The 18,781-nt window shown below is 39.0% G+C and overlaps 1 long non-coding RNA gene across 1 annotated transcript in view; it reads left to right on the top strand.

Annotated features, from left to right (window-relative positions):
• Positions 1-18,781, top strand: part of LOC115292740 — a 56,292-nt gene that overhangs the window by 10,613 nt on the left and 26,898 nt on the right. Inside the window, exon 2 of the long non-coding RNA XR_003909112.1 lies at positions 493-550. This is a non-coding gene — a long non-coding RNA (uncharacterized LOC115292740). The remainder of the gene's footprint in view (positions 1-492; positions 551-18,781) is intronic.

The raw sequence follows: 18,781 nt of genomic DNA, 5'->3' as shown, positions 1-18,781 counted from the left end.
CGCTTTTTATTTTTCTTCCCTCTAAGCTTAGGGTCTCTCTGGAATGGGTCTTATTTTTGCAGTGGAGTTATATTATATTCATACTTAATTTTCCAGAATTCAATGACATTGTAAGGGAAACAGAAAGAAAAACAAAATTTTAAATATGGCAGATGATTTTGCCTATCCTTCTGTTCAAGCAGGTTTGCCCCAGTACGAGCAAATCTCAGATGGGAAATGTAAATCTGTTGTTCTTTCCATTATATTTGGCACCCATACACCTCTTGTAGTAAAGCATTCACAGCATTTATTGTGACAATAATGATTAAAGATATAACTTTGTCTTCTTTTACCACATGGCTTCTACACGTAAGGGGTTTAACCAAGGAAATATTCTGTTCCAACAAGGAAAAATCACTTGTGCTGGATGCTTAAGAGGTATTTGGGTTGTCTGCAAGGTGGCCCTTTCTCAAGAGCTTTTTGAGGATAATTTTTCATTTATTTTTTTAATAGGTGATTTTGCAGTTTTTACGAAGATGATCTGGTTGACTGGAAGACAACCAAATTTCAGGTATGCAATGCAACTTCCTCACTTAGGAGTAGAAAAGATATGTCACTCTGTCCATACAGTTCTGGGGGCAAAAGGCACAACAACAGTCTCCCTGTTGGAGTGACAGCTACCTGACTGTCACCTCCCACCAGAGTGTCTGGCTGTTGGTAGCTCCACCTGTTGACAGAGAGAACTCCAAAGGGTTTTTAAGAGGTCTTTTTGCTCTTCCTCAGAGGTTTTTTCTCCTTTTTGATCACTCTCAACTGCTCCGGAGACTTCGGTTAAGTTTCTAATGTTCACCAGATGCAAACCGACACCCAGCACATTCCTGAGTGCTTACCGTAAGAATGGATGAATTGGAGATCAATTTCTTGGGGCTGTTTTTTCAGGTGTTCTAACCCCCTAGAAGACTCTGGCCTCCTGAAACTATTTCCAACATGATGCATGCATAAGGCACTACGTTTAAATATACAAAAAAAGTACAGTAAGATAAAGCTCTTTTCAATGGCAATTTTGATTATAAACAATCTTTATAAACTACAAATGTCCTTAGATGCTTTTCTCCTGTTTGTGTTTTAGGCTGGGTAGGGCTTTTGTTTATTTTGTTTTGGTTTTCCTGGCACTTATTCCCCTTCAATTCCCCATCTACTTTGTTCTTCCTCGAATTTCTGGTTAGGTGATGATATGAATTTTTTGGTTTGTTTTTCAGCACAATTATCCTTTATACATGAAAATTCTTCTTCTCTTTTTTTTTTCTTTTCTGTAGGCTGAGGGATTTGGGAAAGAGAGGATTGGTAGATATAATTTCAGTCTGGCATCTTTAACTAAATGTCATCTTTGGTGTTGATGATTTGGGGTCTGGACTGCTAATTTTGGCTTTCCCACAAGGACTTTGGTGTGAGTTTCCCTCGCCATCTCTCTCTGCTTGTTTACAATTTCAGGTAGAATTTCCCCACCAGCTTTTCTCTCAGAACCTTATTCGTGCTCCTGGTATTGTTTAATGGTGCTACTGATCTACCCAATGCACTAGAATAGAGAAGGGACTCAGGCAAGGCCTCCTTCCTGTTCATCTCCCCAGGGCCTTGTGAGGGTGGCCACTGCCTTTAGTGTCCCCAGGGCCCCCCTTGCCCTCACTCTCAGCTCCAGCTGCACAGACCTCCCTTCAGTGCTTTGAAAGGAAGTGCATGCCCAGGTTTGCCTCATAGCCACACTTCCTCTGTGTTTAGAGCTGCCTCTTTGCCCACACCAGCTCCCACTCTTGGTTATCGTCTTGTCATTTTCAGGTGTCCGTTTCAATGCCACTTCCTCAGAAAGATCTTCCTTGACTCGCCACATACCCTGGGCCTCAGAGCATTGTATGCATTTCCTTTGCAGCACTGATTTCAACATGTAACCATATATTTATTTGTATTATGATTTGGCTGCTGCATTTCCTGTTTGTGACACCTAGACTCATGTCTTTAGGATCATGTCTGTTTTGCCCATCACTGTCTTCTCAGCTGCTAGCCTAGTGCCTATATGAATTGCTGAATGAGTTAAGTAAAGTGGCAGTAACTGTTCGGTAAGGTGTTTTGAAAGAAGACACTGGAATGATGAATGAAACTGATATTTGTTTCTTTTGGGATTTCTGACATCAATAGTATTATAGTATAAATACTTATATTTATAGCATAGAACAATATGCATTTAACTATATGTCTACAACATAAAATATCAACTTATATAGAAACAAGATAATGACAAATTTAACATGGGCATTGACTTCAACATTTCTTAAAGTATATATTATATCCTAGTAATATTGCATTTAATGATCTTAACTCACCTACATGTTAGTGAGTCACTATTTAGAGAAACATCACAAGATACTTTATTTCCATTTCCTAGGCTTCATTAAGGACGTATAACAAACATCAATGTGAGTCATGGTTCTTAAGGCAAAAAGCATATGGCTACATTAAGTCAACTAATATTAATATAATATATACTATGAATTTCAGGTAATCTGAACTTGCTTTATGAATTTGTAAAATAGAATATTCTCCCCATATTACACAGGCATAATATAGTACATAGGGTCCACTTATATTGTTAATTCATTTTATAATCTTAAAAATCCAGTAGTATCTTGATTAGGGTTCTTGGTAAAAAACAAGTCTGTTTTGACTAATTCAATCAGCAAAATGTCTGAAGTAAATCACAGCATTAGCATTACTGTATAACTCATCTGTTCAGTGTAATTCTAGTTTATCCTTGACATTATTAACAGAGTCCCCTTTCCCTCCCAAAGGTGTTTTAGTTCAAATGACAAACTCTAGGATCCCTTACATGGGGTTGTGGGGAGAGCTGGAAAAATAGATTAAGCTTCTAGGAATGATACCTTGAGGCACACCACAGAATTGGACTAGTGAGGAAGCTGTCATTTGTCACCACCATGGACACTGGAACCATGCCACGGATCTGTTCCATGAAGGAAGCTGTCACTGCCACTGACTCCCATGTCATATTTCATAGATTAGAGAGAAAACTTCGATCGCTACCTCTACTTCTGGTGCCGTTACACAATCAAAAAATGAGTTCCCCATGCAGATCCTATTTTCCTACATGGTAGAAACCAGATAACATAGCTCACACTATTTATAAAAGAGTCTGTAAGGATGTAGTTTTGGGGATTCCACCTGGGAAAGTAAGGTTTTACAAGATAGGAAACAACCAAAAGCAAGGAGAATATTGAAAGTATTTTGAGCCGTCAAGATAGATGGATGTCACCCTTTATTTAGATATACATCCATTTTCCAGATTTAAAACAACAATAGAACAAAAACTATGTTCCTCCCTAATAAGGTAACAGTTTCTCATACAAACAAAATCTGCACCTTCTTTCCAGATGAGGGGACTCTCAGATTATTTAGAACAATCCTTTCTAGGTTTAATATATGTAATGATGGTTATATTTCCTCAATTCTGCCTTGATATATATATATTTTTTTAAATAAAGTGGTTTTTTAAATTTATTTTTTTAAATTTATTTTGAGAGAGAGAGAGAGAGAGAGAGAGAGAGAGGGAGAGAAAAGGAAGGACAGAGAGAGGGAGAGAGAGAATCTCAAGGAGGCTCTGTGCTGTAAGCATGGAGCCCGATGTGGGGCTCGGTCCCATGAACTGTGAGATCATGACTAGAGCCAAAACCAAGGGTCAACTCTTAACCAACTGAGCCATGTGCCTTGATATTTTTAATATGTGGACTAAATTATGAAGTAAATACTATCAAAATAAAGCAAAGATAAAAAAGAAAACCTGTTATACTTTCTGCAAATTATCTTCAGTTGATGTGTGTAACTTTCCTCATCAACAACATTCCAATTACTTTTATCTTTAGCTCAGTATTGGCTCAGTTAACTGGGGCTCGTTAGTTGGGAATCCTGTTCCTTAGGATTTGTGCCCCTGCTGGTTCTGCTTCTATGAGGGTGTTCTAGTTTTCTGTTAATATTTACTAATGCATGTGGAAATACTAAGGAGACAGACACCCCATGGGAATCTTTGTGTTAAGGAAATACTATTTTATGTTTATGTTGTGTAGTAGTGATTCTTCCTTTTTAAACCAGCTTAACCCTGCAACCAAGATAGTAATCCTCTTGTCCGCATTGTTAAGTGGTTTGAGAAGCTGTTGTGGTTCTTGGTAAAAGTATTCCTCCTTGAGTACTAATATCCTTAACCCAGTGCAGTTGGCAGTAGCAAGGATGTGAAATATAAGAAAATAGTGCACCATTAAGGGAATAGTGAGAAATGCCACTCCCATTTGCACTTCGTTGTTCCCAAGCTCATATGTTCTGGCCATGGCTGAAAAAACACTACATACTGGTGACTATTTTGTACATATACTGTATTCTACAAGATCATTTCACTTTTGTAAGGTATCCCCCGATAAGCACCAAAACTAAATCTTTAATAAGTCATTGCACTGCTTTATGAATCCACCTGCTTCTGGTTAAATCTTAATGTATTGTAAATGCATCAATCTAAGGTCCCAATAATTTTGCTATAAAATAAGATCCCTAGTTGGAAGTGATGTTATGCGAATTATAGTGACAGCAAGTGAGCATTTGGTAAGTCCACAGATGGTGTTGCTGGCAGAAGCTCGGTAGACAAGATAGACAAATCTATATCTAGAATGTATCAATTTCAGAGAGGACAGATTCCAACACTCACCATGTTGGAAGAGGCCCTATGTAATTAACCTGCCATCAGGTGGCTGGTTATTCCTTTTGGGCTATGGTACCATATGGCAGGGCTCATGTTTGTTCACTGTTGCTTTCAAACTGGGCACTCAGGAGAAGTAATATCTAGACATCTAGGGGAGAGGAAATTTAAGTTGTTAAGCTATGCATGAAACAATGACCACTTTTTATCATGAGATATTTGTTTATATTTATATATATTTATATTTCAATAATTACTGAGTGACTGTGGAAAGAGGTTAACAAACCCACATGGCAAGTCATCTTGTCCAACCATCTATTGACACCTTTTATATAAGGTGTCAGTCTTTTTGTGTATTCACAGGGCACATAAACTTTCTCAAACTGTAACATAGCCTAAAAGTCTAGATGGGCATTTTCTCTGATCTTTCTTTTATCACTAACTCTCCAGTCTCATTCTCCCCGAATCCCCAGCTCTCAGATGAAATTATTAATTATTGTCCATAAATTAATGTAGACCTGTAGCTTATATCCCTTGCCAGATAAATGGATCATAATGAGTACTGTTTGAAGTCCTGGCCATTGGGAATATTTATTTTTCTACACTGAGCATCAGGTCACCCCTGAATGAGATTGTCATGATATAGAAGTCCACTTCTACAGGAGAGGTGATTGAATTGCGTGAAAAGGGACAAAGAAATATGGCTACATGATGTGGGCTAGAAGAATACTTCTATAATATAGAGGTTCCTACAGGGTGTTCCTTAGTATTGTCATGTCCAGTGGAGTTGATAGAAAACTAGGGTATTTTTCTTCTCAGTTACCTCATCACAGAGATTTCTTGCTGAAGCAGAGGTGTGGTTTGAGAGAATAATAGCAGGTTGGCAGGAGTAGATGCACTGAGAATATGAGTCATCTGCTCTTGGAACTTGTGTTTTCAGGACCTACTTGAGCTTGTTCAAATATAAAGTTTCCTAGGGATGATGGAATGCTTTAGGGGATAGCTGACTCTAGCCCAGTGGATGAGATAACACGTATTCATGGTGGGCAGCTTAATGTCTAGAGTCACACGGTATTCCGGTCTCAAACATTCAGTCTGTACCAGGGTCTAATAGCAAACCAAGAGTTTCTCAAAGGAAAAACACTATAGTTACTAACTGAAAAAGATACTGTACTTTGAAATTTGAGGAAATGTACTATAGCATATATCTTCTTGAGAATTTTCTATTGCTCTGTACTACACTCAAAGCTTGAAGACTTTCAGATGACCAGTTAATTACTTCGAGAAGCATAACCAAATGTCATATGTATTTTCTACAAAGTACCAAAGAATTGAGCAAGCACAGCTTCCTTTTCTTAGTGATAGGGGATGTATAATGCAATCCTTTTCTTTCATGTTGGTGGCAACATTTCAAGAAGTTCAGAGATCACTGGTCTGTGGAAATTTCACCAAAGTAATAGATGTCTGTGTTTTTCATATCTTCTATCTTTTTGATAGGTATGTGGTATATTATAAATGCATCTAGGATACTTACTCTTCTTGTGCACTGAGTTGCATTAGCATAAAGTTGTCAGTTCATAGACCAGTGTGACGTTCTGTGGACTAAATATGGCACAGTCAGTGAGTTCACATTGCTTTTAGGTAGTGAAGGCAGTGAGGCTGTGCATCTGTCCATGCCGGGTGAAAACAAACTACACCTAGTATTTTCTGTTCATTGAGACAGAGAAAAAAAGCACTGGTCAGATCAATAGCTACATTCCAGCTACAATCCAGGTGCTGGATTGATTTTCTCTACCAAATTATAGCATCCTTATCATGTGACAGCCCAAATAAATGTAAAATAATTCTTTGTCATTGTGCATCATCCATCTCTCTTCTGCAAAGGCCAGATGGGTAAACTCGATGAGAATATGATAATAGATGATGACATTAATCTATGTGATTACTCCAGGTATACGGTACTGCCTTTGATTCAACATTTTGGGGGTACAGATACCTTTTGAGGCTTGCATTTGGTCATTTCTACCATAATTTAAACTTTTATTATGGAGGCCAAAGGCCAATATAGGGGGTTTTCCAGTTGCTGAGTATTTCTATTCAAACTCTATTTTGAGAACTGGGAAATATTAGCAAGATGGTTTTGTGGAAGTCCCAGATCCACTTTAAGAGTGACTAAGTCTGCAAAACTCTCTTATCTTAACTGGCTCCCATTAGCTTGTATTCTGACCAGTGGGCCGTCGTCATTGATTAACTAGCTCAGAGCCAGTGTTCAGTAATCCCTAAAATTGTGTTTTTCTTTCTCTCATCCTTGCAAAATGGCTGCAGATCCCACTGGAGAATGATGGAAAAAAAGATTTATGCATCATTTACATGCAAGGCCATTTTAGGGTCTCTTTTCAAGTGTTTTTCGAGCTCTCTCCTTCATTGATAGGGTTCCAGGTCTGAAATTATTTAGATCCGGGCATTGGTTGTTGGGTTTGGACTCTATGGTGACAGTTCGTTTTATGCCTTATGTTCTTCAAAATTCTGAAGCTCTTATTGTTTTGTCATTGTTTACTTTTTTTTTAAATCAAAAAGGAACATAGTGAGTTGCTCTTATGTTTTTGTACGGAGATGTCTGGTTCATTGAGCACTGTCAAAGGTCACTTTCTTATGAATCATGTGATCATTGTGCTGGCCCAATTGCTTGTTACCATAACCATGTTCACTTTTTCTTCTGAAGTTAAGAACTACTGCTAGATTTACCAAAGATCTGCCAATCAGAGAGCCCATTTCCATGATAGTGTCCCTTGCCCACAGAGAATAATGCTTTTCAAAGATGTTGGCTTTCCAATGCATTTTTCAATGGTGTGGTGAAAGGGGTTTCTTCTGGGAAGCTCTTTCACGGGTCACAGTGTGTGTGTGTGTCGTTTGCAAATTATAAATATTCACCAACATTCTTATTTATTCCAAATCTTTATATTTCTTCCTCCTTACAATCTCAGACAACTTCTTTTACATCTTCATTTAGGGAAGACCACTAGTGAATTCAGATTTCAGTGAACCTGTAGAGCAAAACTCTGAACTCTAACTACCTGACTTAGCATCTGACTCTAGAATCGATAATAGGTATATTCATATCAGTAACCCAGACCGGTCTGAATTCATGTTCATTGGCCTGGATGTAGTTTCAGTGCTGGGCAACAAGCTACTCCAAACTGAGTGCCATAAGTTTGTTGTTAGGCTCATGGATTCTGAACATCAGGAATTTAGAGAGTATATGGTGGAGCAGGTCATGTTTATTTCATGACGGTTTGAGGCCTCACCTGGAAGGATTCGAAATCTGGGATGTGGTAGGGAGCTGAGTGAAGACCTGATTACTTACCTGTCTGGTGATTGATGCTAAGCCTCTCCCTGGGACCTCAGCTGAGGCCATGGGCTAGGAGCCCTACATGTGGCCTCTTCATGTAGTTTCTTGGACTTTCACACAGTATGGTGTCTAGATTCCAAGGGAACGAACTCCAAAAACAAGGCCAGGTGGAAAGTATTGCTCTTTATGACCCAGCCTTGAAGTTGCATAACTTTATATAACTTCACTTTTCCCATAAGTCCACTCATATCCAGGAGAAAGGAACAAGAGAATTCAGCTCTTGATGAAAGGAGCATCAGAGGAGAGCACATGGGATGTCCTGCCATCTTTGGAAAACCTGCCTACCTCAAGCAGAGTCAAAATCCATTCCCACATGTTATTTCCAAGGTTTTGGATGATGCAAATTAGCAAATTTTTGCTTACTTTTATGTGTACATATTCATGTGTGTAAGCTCTCTCTTCTCTGGTTTGATTTTGTAATAGGCCTCTGGAAATTTCTAATTATAAGCCTATAGGCAATGAGGATTCTCATGGGAGGAGAGTGAGGAGTACTAGATTTCCCTTATAAAATAATTGCCTCTGTCCCGGCCATTACATGGAATTTAAGAAAGGCAGGAACTGTTTTGTTAGATAGATCAGAAATGCCTCCATGAAATTAGGGAGTTTGGAATATGGTGAATCATTGGACCCCTCCCATATGTTTCATTCTAATTATTAGTGGTCTGAGGAGAGGTACTATTCTTCCCTAAATACCTTCATTTTTATATAAAAGAAGTGATGAGACTGTGAAATCAGCTGGTGTAATTCAACAATTCATAGGATACCCCTGTGTGTTATATTTTCAGTTATAACAGTCCGTGGCAACATAAGGCATTCTTTTTAAGGGAATATATAGTTTTGTTACTGTAACTTGATCCAGGTCATGGTCAAACTTTAAGCCTGTCTGTATTAGAGTTCTTGAGAGAAACAGAAATGAAAGAGAGAGAGAGAGAAAGAGAGAGAGAGAGAGTCTGTGTATGTGTGTATACGTATAATGGATGTACATATACAATGACCAAATATCTGGGGTGCCATGGCTCAGTCAAGCTGACACATAAAATTAACCATCATCACACTGTCTTTTTGTTCCCATCACAATTAGAAGTATCTGGACGGATCGTCAGTCTTTTATTCCACATGCCTGCCTACTCTTGTACAACTGCAATCCAGTAGTCACTTGGTCCCTGCCAAAGTCCTGCCATTGGTAGGCTCCTCAGCCATCCTTGATCAAGTGATAATTTAAGTAACTCTCTCTCTTCTGCTGTCATGATCTGGTTTCTCACTGCCTTTTTACCTGACCACGTATGATAAGCAGCCATACATTCTCATTTCCCAAAAAATCTGTTGTGCATCAGGACATCTGCAATTAATTATTATTTTGGTTGATGTTCTAGTTTCCAAATAATGGAATTCACTCTGGCTACTTTTAGCTGAAATAGGTTTAATAAAGGATATTAAGTAGCTCACTGGGTAATTGGGAAGGCTAGAGAAAACTGCTAAGTTTCCATAAGTAAAGGGCAGAGTCACACTAAAGAACGAGCCTAATGAGGGAATGGTCATTATTGCTGCCAGCTTCAGAACCATGCAGCACAAGAGATTTGCAGGAGAACTCTTGGGCTCCAACCCAATGGATGGAGGTCAAAGTGCACTGCTTATCGCTTATGTACTAAAGAATGGAATAGAAGCAGTTAATCTTTTTTTTTAAAAAATTCTAGTTTGAAGGAATAGTCATCCTGAAGTGTTGAAAACCGAATTTCAAAGTGGTGGTGACAGTACAGTATTGACAATGATATTTCCAGATTAGGTAAGAGCGTAGGTATTGCCTCCTTCTTCAGAGCTGTGAAGTAAAAGTGACCATTGTAGCTACTTCTTCAAGCAACAAAATGCTCTTGGTTGTTGTGGTGGGAAGGATTCTGAAAGGGCCCCAAGATTCTGTCCTATGGTGCACAGACCTTCTAAAATCCCCTTCCCTGGAGTGTGGGTGGGGACAGGGAATGTGAGGGGGTACCTCTCCCATGGTTGTGTTACTAACTGACCTTGAGTTGATCACAAGGGTGATTATCCTGGGTGGACCTGACTTCATCAAATGAGCTCTTTAAAAGAAGGTAAAGCACCTGTAAAATGTTTTCCTGCTGGTCTTGAAGACAAGCTAATTGCTAAGTTGTGAGAGAAGGTGGGCACATGGCTAAAATCTAAATCCCTCTGGCTGAAAGCCAGTGAGAAGATAGGGATTTCAGTCCTATACCAGAAAGAACTGAGTTATACCAATAACCTGAGTGAGCTTCGAAGAGGATCCCAAGCTCTAGATGAGAATGTGGCTTGACTGACACTTTAATTTTAACCTTGTAAGACCTGGAGCAGATATGCCCTGCTGAACTTCTGACCTACTGGAAATGTGAGGTGACAAATGGTATTCTTTAAGTCACTAAATGTGTGATAATTTGTTCTCCAGAAATAGAAAACTAATACACTTGTGGTTAGGAGCTATCATTGAGAGAATTTTTAATCACATAAAATGCCTCTCCAAATCTGTTCACTCTGTATTTGCTTTGGGAGTGGAAGCTTTCTCAGGGATAGGGGATAAGAAGAGAGAAAACTAAACAATACGTCATTGAATCCATTAAACACCTGTCTTCTTCAGGTATAGAATTCTTATGTTTTGACTAGTGATTTACACAAAGAAAACCCAGATTTTAGGGTTAGTGAAAAGGCCTGCCTCAGAGTCCCAAGACCTCCTACAGATCTTGGCCCATGATGGACACATTTTAAATGGAGGCTATTATCACTATTGTCATATATATATTGACACACATATGACATAAATCATATATACATATGATACATACATACACACAACACACATATATGACATACATACATATACATGTCATAATTCACATGTGACTAATATATATGTGACAGTAGTGATTATATATAATAATTGTGATAATATATATATGTGGGTATATGTATATATACATGTATATGTCATATTTATGTAAATGTCATATATATGCATACTTCATATATAATTTATTATTAATACTTTCCAAAAAACTCTACAATTTAGAAGTTCCTACTACATATATGCATATCCTGAGCACAAGAATCTTTCATGTTAAGAACCCCCATACCTTCTGTAATTCCTATCAACCTCCAAAGGAAAAACACTATACTGCATGTTTTTCTCCTATTCAAATTTATTTTACTGAAATAAATGGCGGATGGATGGTAGCATTAGTATTTTTGTCTTTCTTAATAACTGAATCATATTTTCAAATGATTGATCTGATTCACCAACAGATGATTTGATTTCAAATATTGTTTGAAAATACCTAATGGCTGTATAACAGAATGTTTAACCATGCTTTGTAGACCTCTCCCAATTTTTAAGCTTCAAGATGTTGAAAACCTTTATATTCTCTGCTACTGTTTAATCTAATCACTTAGAAGTTAGAAATTGCTCTTGGCTGTGAGTAACAGAAACCAGAAAAACAGAAGCTTAAACAAATGAAGGTTTTTATTTCTTCACATTATGTGATGTCTGGAGCTAGGCATTGCAGGGTTGTTATGGTAGGTCCCCACTCCCAGTGTAATCCAGGCCCATCTGTGCTTCTGCTCAGCTGTCCTTAATGGGTGCTTAATGCCTCCTGAGCCTAAGCACACCACACTGCCTTTGCTATTGCAGCTCCTTTCTAAGAAGAAGTAAGGGGCAGAGGAAAATATTTGTTAGCTGTGTCTGTACTGACACTTTTAAAGAGGTTTCCTCTAAGTCCCAACCAGTGACATCCATTTATGTCATTGGTCAGAGCACATGGTGCTTCTATCTGCAAGGGGATATTGGTAAAAAATGAAGTGAGTTTGTTTTTTTGGTCAAGCACTTGGTGTTCCAAATGGAAGAAGGCGAGAATGGAGAAAATTATGAATTGTTGCCCTATATAGCATAGACAAAAATTAGTATTATTTAAAGAAGAAAAGGTATTTGGACTGTTTCAATTGGCAAGCAGGAAAACAAACTATTTCAACATATTGGTGGTAGAATTGGATACTGTAAGACATTGCAACAACACAATAGTATTGTCTTGACACTAACATGTTATAAAAATCTTTGGAATTATTCAAACAGGGAGTTACAAATATATGCCATTGGAAGAGCTGACTTATAACTAAAATAGTCACAATTTATTGTACCTTTTGTGAATTCCTTGTTAACTGCTCATTCTCATTAAGTACAGATTTTGAAAGATAAGTATTTATATACTCATTTTTTTCTAAAGGAAACATAAGTATTAGTATTTTTATTTCTATAGGTATTTATATACCAATAAACCAGATTTTCTTATGAAAAAAATGTGGAGTGATAATAAATAGATTGGAAAACATGAAAAATTTCAGTACTGAGATGTGTGCTCTGTAAAACCTGATGATACAATTTCTTGAAGAGGAGAACAGCTGATCTAGCTGAGAATAATCTATTTGGTACAAATTCAGGATAGTCAGATAGTTTGTTTTTACCTTCTGAGGAGGCAGGTTAATTTCAGTGGGGGAAGGGAGATGATGAATGAAACTGTAAATACTCATACTTCATCACCAATTATCATTCAGCATACTATCAACAACAACAAAAACTCTACAAGATGGCATTTTCCACACCCACTAAAGCATAGCTAGTCTGCTGACAAGCATGTAAAACATGTCTTTCATATTTTACTTTCACAAGCAAAGCATGTCTTTCACTTCTTTGTCTGTAAAATGGGAAAAACAATTGTACCTACAGTTGCACTTACTGACTTGTAGGAATTAGAAGAGTTAGTATGTGAAAATCACATAGAATGGTATTGGTACATAGTAAATGCTACATGAGTTTGCTATTAGTTACAAAGCAAATCCCAAAATAGGGTTAATAGCATCCATTCTTTGGATGGATTTAGTGTGTGGTTGTCAAATGGTGATTTATTCTTTCTGGTGAGGTTGAGGAATGGTGATTTAAAATTAAATTTCTGCCTCCCAGTGTTTTTGTTGGCAATGATAAGGTCATTTCACTTTTATCCACTGTGGGTCTAAGCAGGATTGTTGGGAGTTATATTTAGGAATTAGCTGTCATTATGAGGCCCTCCATTTCCTCTACTTATTTGTAAAGCCTCTATTATCCTTGTTGGTTATAAGTTTTCTTGCCTTTAAGTTTCAAGGCTAGAATTCCCTGCTAAACCTACTAAAGAGGAAGAAGTCGTTGCTTCCAAATGAGTGCCATACTCTTAAGCTCCCAGGCTACAGGGAGGCTGCTGTTACAGTGGATGTTGGTGATTGTTGGACAGCAATATCTTAGCAGAAACAAAATTATAATAAGGGAACTACTTGAAAAGGACATGGAATAAAATGTCACATTTCATACTATGCTATCTCTATTCTGTACAAAGTGTCCAAGTTCTGGCAAAGACCTTTAGTTTTAAAAAAAAATTTTTTTTTATAGTTTATTTTTTTGAGACAGAGAGAGACAGAGAGCATAAGTGGGGGAGGGTCAGAGAGAAAGAGAGACAGAATCTGAAACAGGCTCTAGGCTCTGAGCTGTCAACACAGAACCTGATGTGGGGCTCGAACCCATGAACCATGATATCCTGACCTGAGCTGAAGTCAGCTGCTTAACCTACTGGGCCACCCAGGCACCCTCTGGCAAAGACTTTTAGGATGGCTGAGGAAAGCCCTGTGTTTAGAGAACTGGGGCCAAGGCTCAGTTCTGCCTCTTACTGGTTATGTCACCTTTAAGGAACTTGGCATCTAGGAAGATTTATACTTGACAGGGGTCCACTAAGCTTCTGTAACAAACAGTACCCCAAAGACATTGGTTAAACAAAATAGATGCTTATTTCCTTCTCTGCAAAAGGCCAGAGATAGGAAGTCCACATCTGGGTTTAAGGCATTAGTTTTTGTTCTAGCCATCCTATATCCAGCAGGAAGGAAGCAAAGGGCCAGGAGCATTTATTTAGTCTGTTGAAGGAAAAACCACATTCCATTGGCTGAAACCAGTGGTCTCATACTAGGTATGGTGGAGGTCTGTAGCTAAGAAGCCATGTGATCAGGTAAAACCCTATTGCTCTGAACGGGGAGGATAAATATTGAAGAATAACTAGTGACATGCCTTATCTTCCCCATCTACCTCACAGTATTTTGGAGAAGATAAAAATCATAACCCAATAGACAATGCATAGGATTGATTATAATCACATTTTTGTAATGTTACCAATATGCTGTGTGAGCAATACACTCATTGATTGTTGTAGGTAGGAAGACATGAGCTCAAACAAGGAGGTTGGGCTAAAGGGATCTGTAATTCCTCTGCATAATTGTATAAAGGGTATTCGGTGGGGGGAGGTTGGGAAAATTTTATAGATTAGGTTGGCTTTGGTAAGGTGAGTTTTTTTTCTTCTTGGGAGCATGCAAATATGTGTTTCTCAAAGGTGAACCAGAGATATGCAGGAGTAGAGACAGATAATACAGAGGTTTAGCTTCACCTTACACTTAAAAAGTCACCCTGTAGTAAACAGGATATGGAGCCTGGAGCCTGGCCCAAACTGTCTTTGTGTCTCCTACTCTACAGTGTGATATTCTCAGAGTGCTGCTGTGGATTATTTATCACATGAATCATCCTGTTGTACATGCATATAAGTCTTTGTGCGTGTGCATGCACATGCATGCATGTGTGCATGTGTATGTGTGTGTGTGTTGGGGAGCAACGTGGGTGTAGCTGGGACAAATTATACAGTAAATATGATAATATAATATACATATAAAGTATAATTAATCTATCTAATTATTCATACAGTGAAGGAATATGGAGGGAGACCTCTCTGAAGACCTCAAGAGACAGAAACAAGACTAGGGACAAACTCTATCATGAATTTAAAGTTCTCTTTCCTTGGACTCTGGGAACAATTGTATTCAGCATCCAGTTGTGTGTGTGTGTGTGTGTGTGTGTGTGTGTGTGTGTGTGTATATACATGCCCTCTAATATATATCCCCCACTCTTCATTATAGTCTGTTCACATAGGAGCCTTGTGTTAATAGTGACATAGGGAGTTAAGTAATGATGTGGCACTGAGGAGCCTGGGTCTCTGTGACCCCATCCTTGGAGGCTAGCCTCACCAATGGCTGCATTATTGCACAGGAAAAGAGTAGTCCTATAGTTCCTCTAGACCCTCTAGTAGCGGAACTAGTTCTAGTTCCTCTAGTCACATAGAGTGGAGACACAGGTTACAGCCACATGGCTCCTAGAAAGGTAATGAGACAAGCCCCAGGTTTTGAAAGATAAATACCTATTTGTCTAAGACAAAATGGGGACATATATCATATATAGGTTGGAAGGGTAAGTGTAAATCTTAAAAGAAAGGGTCAAACCAGCTTACTAGAGGGAGGAGATACTTCTAGGGAGCAGATGCCTGGGTTATAAACACACTTAGACAAGACATCATGGTAAGTCTAGGATGGCTAAGTGAGTACACTGTAGGTTTTCTGATCCCGGCGTCCAGGCTGCATGGGAAGAATGACGTGTTAGATGAAGCACACCTATGATTTAGGAAGAAAACAAGGACCTAGAGTAGACCCCATGGGCAGAGAGCAAGTGGCACAGGAGTACCTGAGCAGAAGTAGGCAGTCAGGAGGTAGTTGTCAGTGAGGGGGCAGAGATCACATTGTGAAATCTGCCTTTCTACCAATGCAAGTCATGGGTGACATTTTAGAGTAATGTACCTTCAAAAACTTGTGGTCTCCAAAGTGAATGGAAATATTTTTTTGGTTCAAATTTTTCCTTTTTGCCTGTGAATTGAAATTCTTTGGTTATGGAGAAGAGAGAAAACTTTTCTGACAATACTTAGATCTCCTCTGGCTTTACGGGTGATAAATAGCCCACTTCGGTATATTCCTTATGTCCCCTGTAAGAGGACATCCTTGACTCATTCCATCCAACAAATGATTCCCAAACTTCCCTGCTAAAAAAATCACCTAGGTTCATCCCAAGCCGATTGAATCAGATCTGCAAAAAAGGGAATCTAAGAATCTGCATTAAAAAAATGTGTTTAAGTTTATTTATTTTGAGAGAGAGAGGTGAGGGGAAGTGCACAAGTGGCAGAAAGGCAGAGAAAGAGAGAGAGAGAGAGAGAGAGAGAGAGAGACAGAGACAGAGACAGAGACAGAGACAGAGAGACAGAGAGAATCCACAGCAGGCTCTGCACTGTCAGTGAGGAGACTGATGGAGGGCTTGAACTCACAAACTGTGAAATCATGATCTGAGCCAAAAGCAAGAGTCAGATGCTTAACCAACTAAGCTACCCTGGGACCCCTAAGGATCTGCATTAAAAAAATTTTTTTTTAATGTTTTATTTATTTTTTGATACAGAGAGAGACAGAGCATGAGAGGGGAAGGAGCAGAGAGAGAAGGACACAGAACCGGAAGCAGGCTCCAGGCTCTGAGCCAGCTGTCAGCACAGAGCCTGACGTGGGGCTCGAACCCACGAATGTGAGACCTGACCTGAGCCGAAGTCAGATGCTTAACTGACTGAGCCACCCAGGCGCCCCAGGATCTGCATTTTTAACAAGGGTGTGTGACCAGGCACATTTGGGAAGGAGGGCGTTCTCTCAGTGTTGGCGGCACATGTAGACTCTTGAGGTGGTTCTGGGCACAGTCAGTGGGTGTAAGTGGGTGGGGTGTGAGAGGAGACTGGAAACCAGGCAGAGAAATGAAAGCTAAATGGAGATGGGGAATGGAGAAATCTGAATGTAGTAGAACCACGTGAGTGGGTTTCTTAGTTTTTCACCTTTGACGTTTTGCTTTCTTGGTTTCTTTTCCTCATATGTAAAACAAGGGCTACCCTCCTTTAAGAGTTCTGTTGGGAGGAGACCCTTAGGCTCATCACAGTCTCCTCTTCAACCAAAGCAGCTCTACTTGGATTTGATTTACTCACTGGGCTTCCATACTGCATTTCATTTAAATAAAGTATTAAGTACTGTCTTTTCAATGTTTGAAAACTGCCACACTAAATGATTTCTAAGGTCCTTACAGCTCTAGGATAGAAAACATTTATGTAGCAGCAATGCCAGTAACATAGATTATTAGCACAGAAAAGAGTACCAGGGACTTAGGATGCAGGCCTAGTTGTTGTTTTTGTTTGTTCGTTTTTTTGGTTTAATATTGACTCCTGCTGTACAAGCCCCCTTCTCTGTTGTGGGCTGACATTTAACTGGAGAGGAAACAATTGTGGTTATCTCCGTGAATGTAGCAACTCAACACAAAGACAGATATCTACCCTGAAGATTGTTTATCAATATGTAAACAAAATAATAACTGGTTAATTGTCTAAATTTCCTCCCTTTGCACTAGTTATTTTAGAAGCAAGTAGTTACAATCCAATGTAAGCTGTGTTGAGTGGCCCGGCACTTGATTGCTGTGCTTTCCAAAACAGACGTAGGCAGCAGCAAGCCAGATGCCTTGTGGGAGAGCTTTGCCAGAGTTTAGAGATGCCACTTCCCCTATCTGGGCTTTACATACTAGTACATCTTCAGAAACAGGTGTCTGTTTACAAATGAATATAACTTGTGCCTTCCTACTCACGCTTCAACCCAGGGGAAAAGACTACTAATTATATGTGGCAAAATTTGAATTCAAGTCCAGCTCTGTGCTCACTGTGCACCTTGAACAAGATCACCTGTCTTCTCTAAAGTGGGGGATAATAACGTCTACTTCGCAGCATTATGAGGATTAAATAAGATAATGCATACGAAAGCATTTTGTAACTAGCGCAAAGTCTTAGAAATATAAAAGTGCATTTATCATAATAAATAATGACACCACTTTCAAGCAAACAGCACTGGAGAAGAAAATACTATTATGTTCACAAGCTAGACAAATGCTTTCATGTATAATCAGATGACATGCGTTAATTAATGCACCTATTCATTCATTCATTCATTCACTCACTCACTAGTTCCTGCCTGTACAGCATCAACCCCTGTGGGAGATAAGAAATAAACGAAGAGGGCATGGTTAGGTAAAAAATACATTTAGGGTTTGATGATCATACAGTTCAATGTCCTTTGAGCTAGTATTGTGTTCCTTCCTGTGGGAACATACCCTTTTAAAACTTTGTGTCACAAGATCACGGAAGGCAGATTGTGGCTCAGTAAGTCTGAAAAACCCAGAGGGCATCCATAACTGGCCCCCAACTTGGCAAGTGAATGTTGACTGAACCTATATTGTAACTTAAGAGATTTTCATTTTAAGGCCACTTTCCAAAATGTTTATTGCTCTTCCCATCTCTTCCCATTCCCCATGTAAACGCACTTAGGAATATCTTGCCTGGATGATCAAGAGTCTCCCAAGTGCCCTGTGTAAATTGCACAGTATCTCTTCAGGGCTGAGCCCAATTTGGCCTTTCACCGTGGGATGACTAGGCCCATAGACCAGTAGAGTGATGGTCCCCAGAGCCCTTATCCCCTAAAATTAAAGGAAAAATGACCTTTGAAGTAAAGGAATAAAGCTGGTGTGCCTCCATTGAATATGTTCTTTTAAATAGTAGTAGAAAACACAAGCGATTTAGCATGTACATGTATGGTTATGTTGAGAACAGATGCAAGATGATATAGTTTTAGGTATCAGACATGGATGGATCCGAGCTGCC

This window comes from Suricata suricatta, chromosome 5 (genome assembly GCF_006229205.1).
Source record: "Suricata suricatta isolate VVHF042 chromosome 5, meerkat_22Aug2017_6uvM2_HiC, whole genome shotgun sequence".
Classification (NCBI taxonomy): Eukaryota; Metazoa; Chordata; class Mammalia; order Carnivora; family Herpestidae; genus Suricata; species Suricata suricatta.
This window is presented reverse-complemented; position numbering and strand designations above follow the sequence as displayed.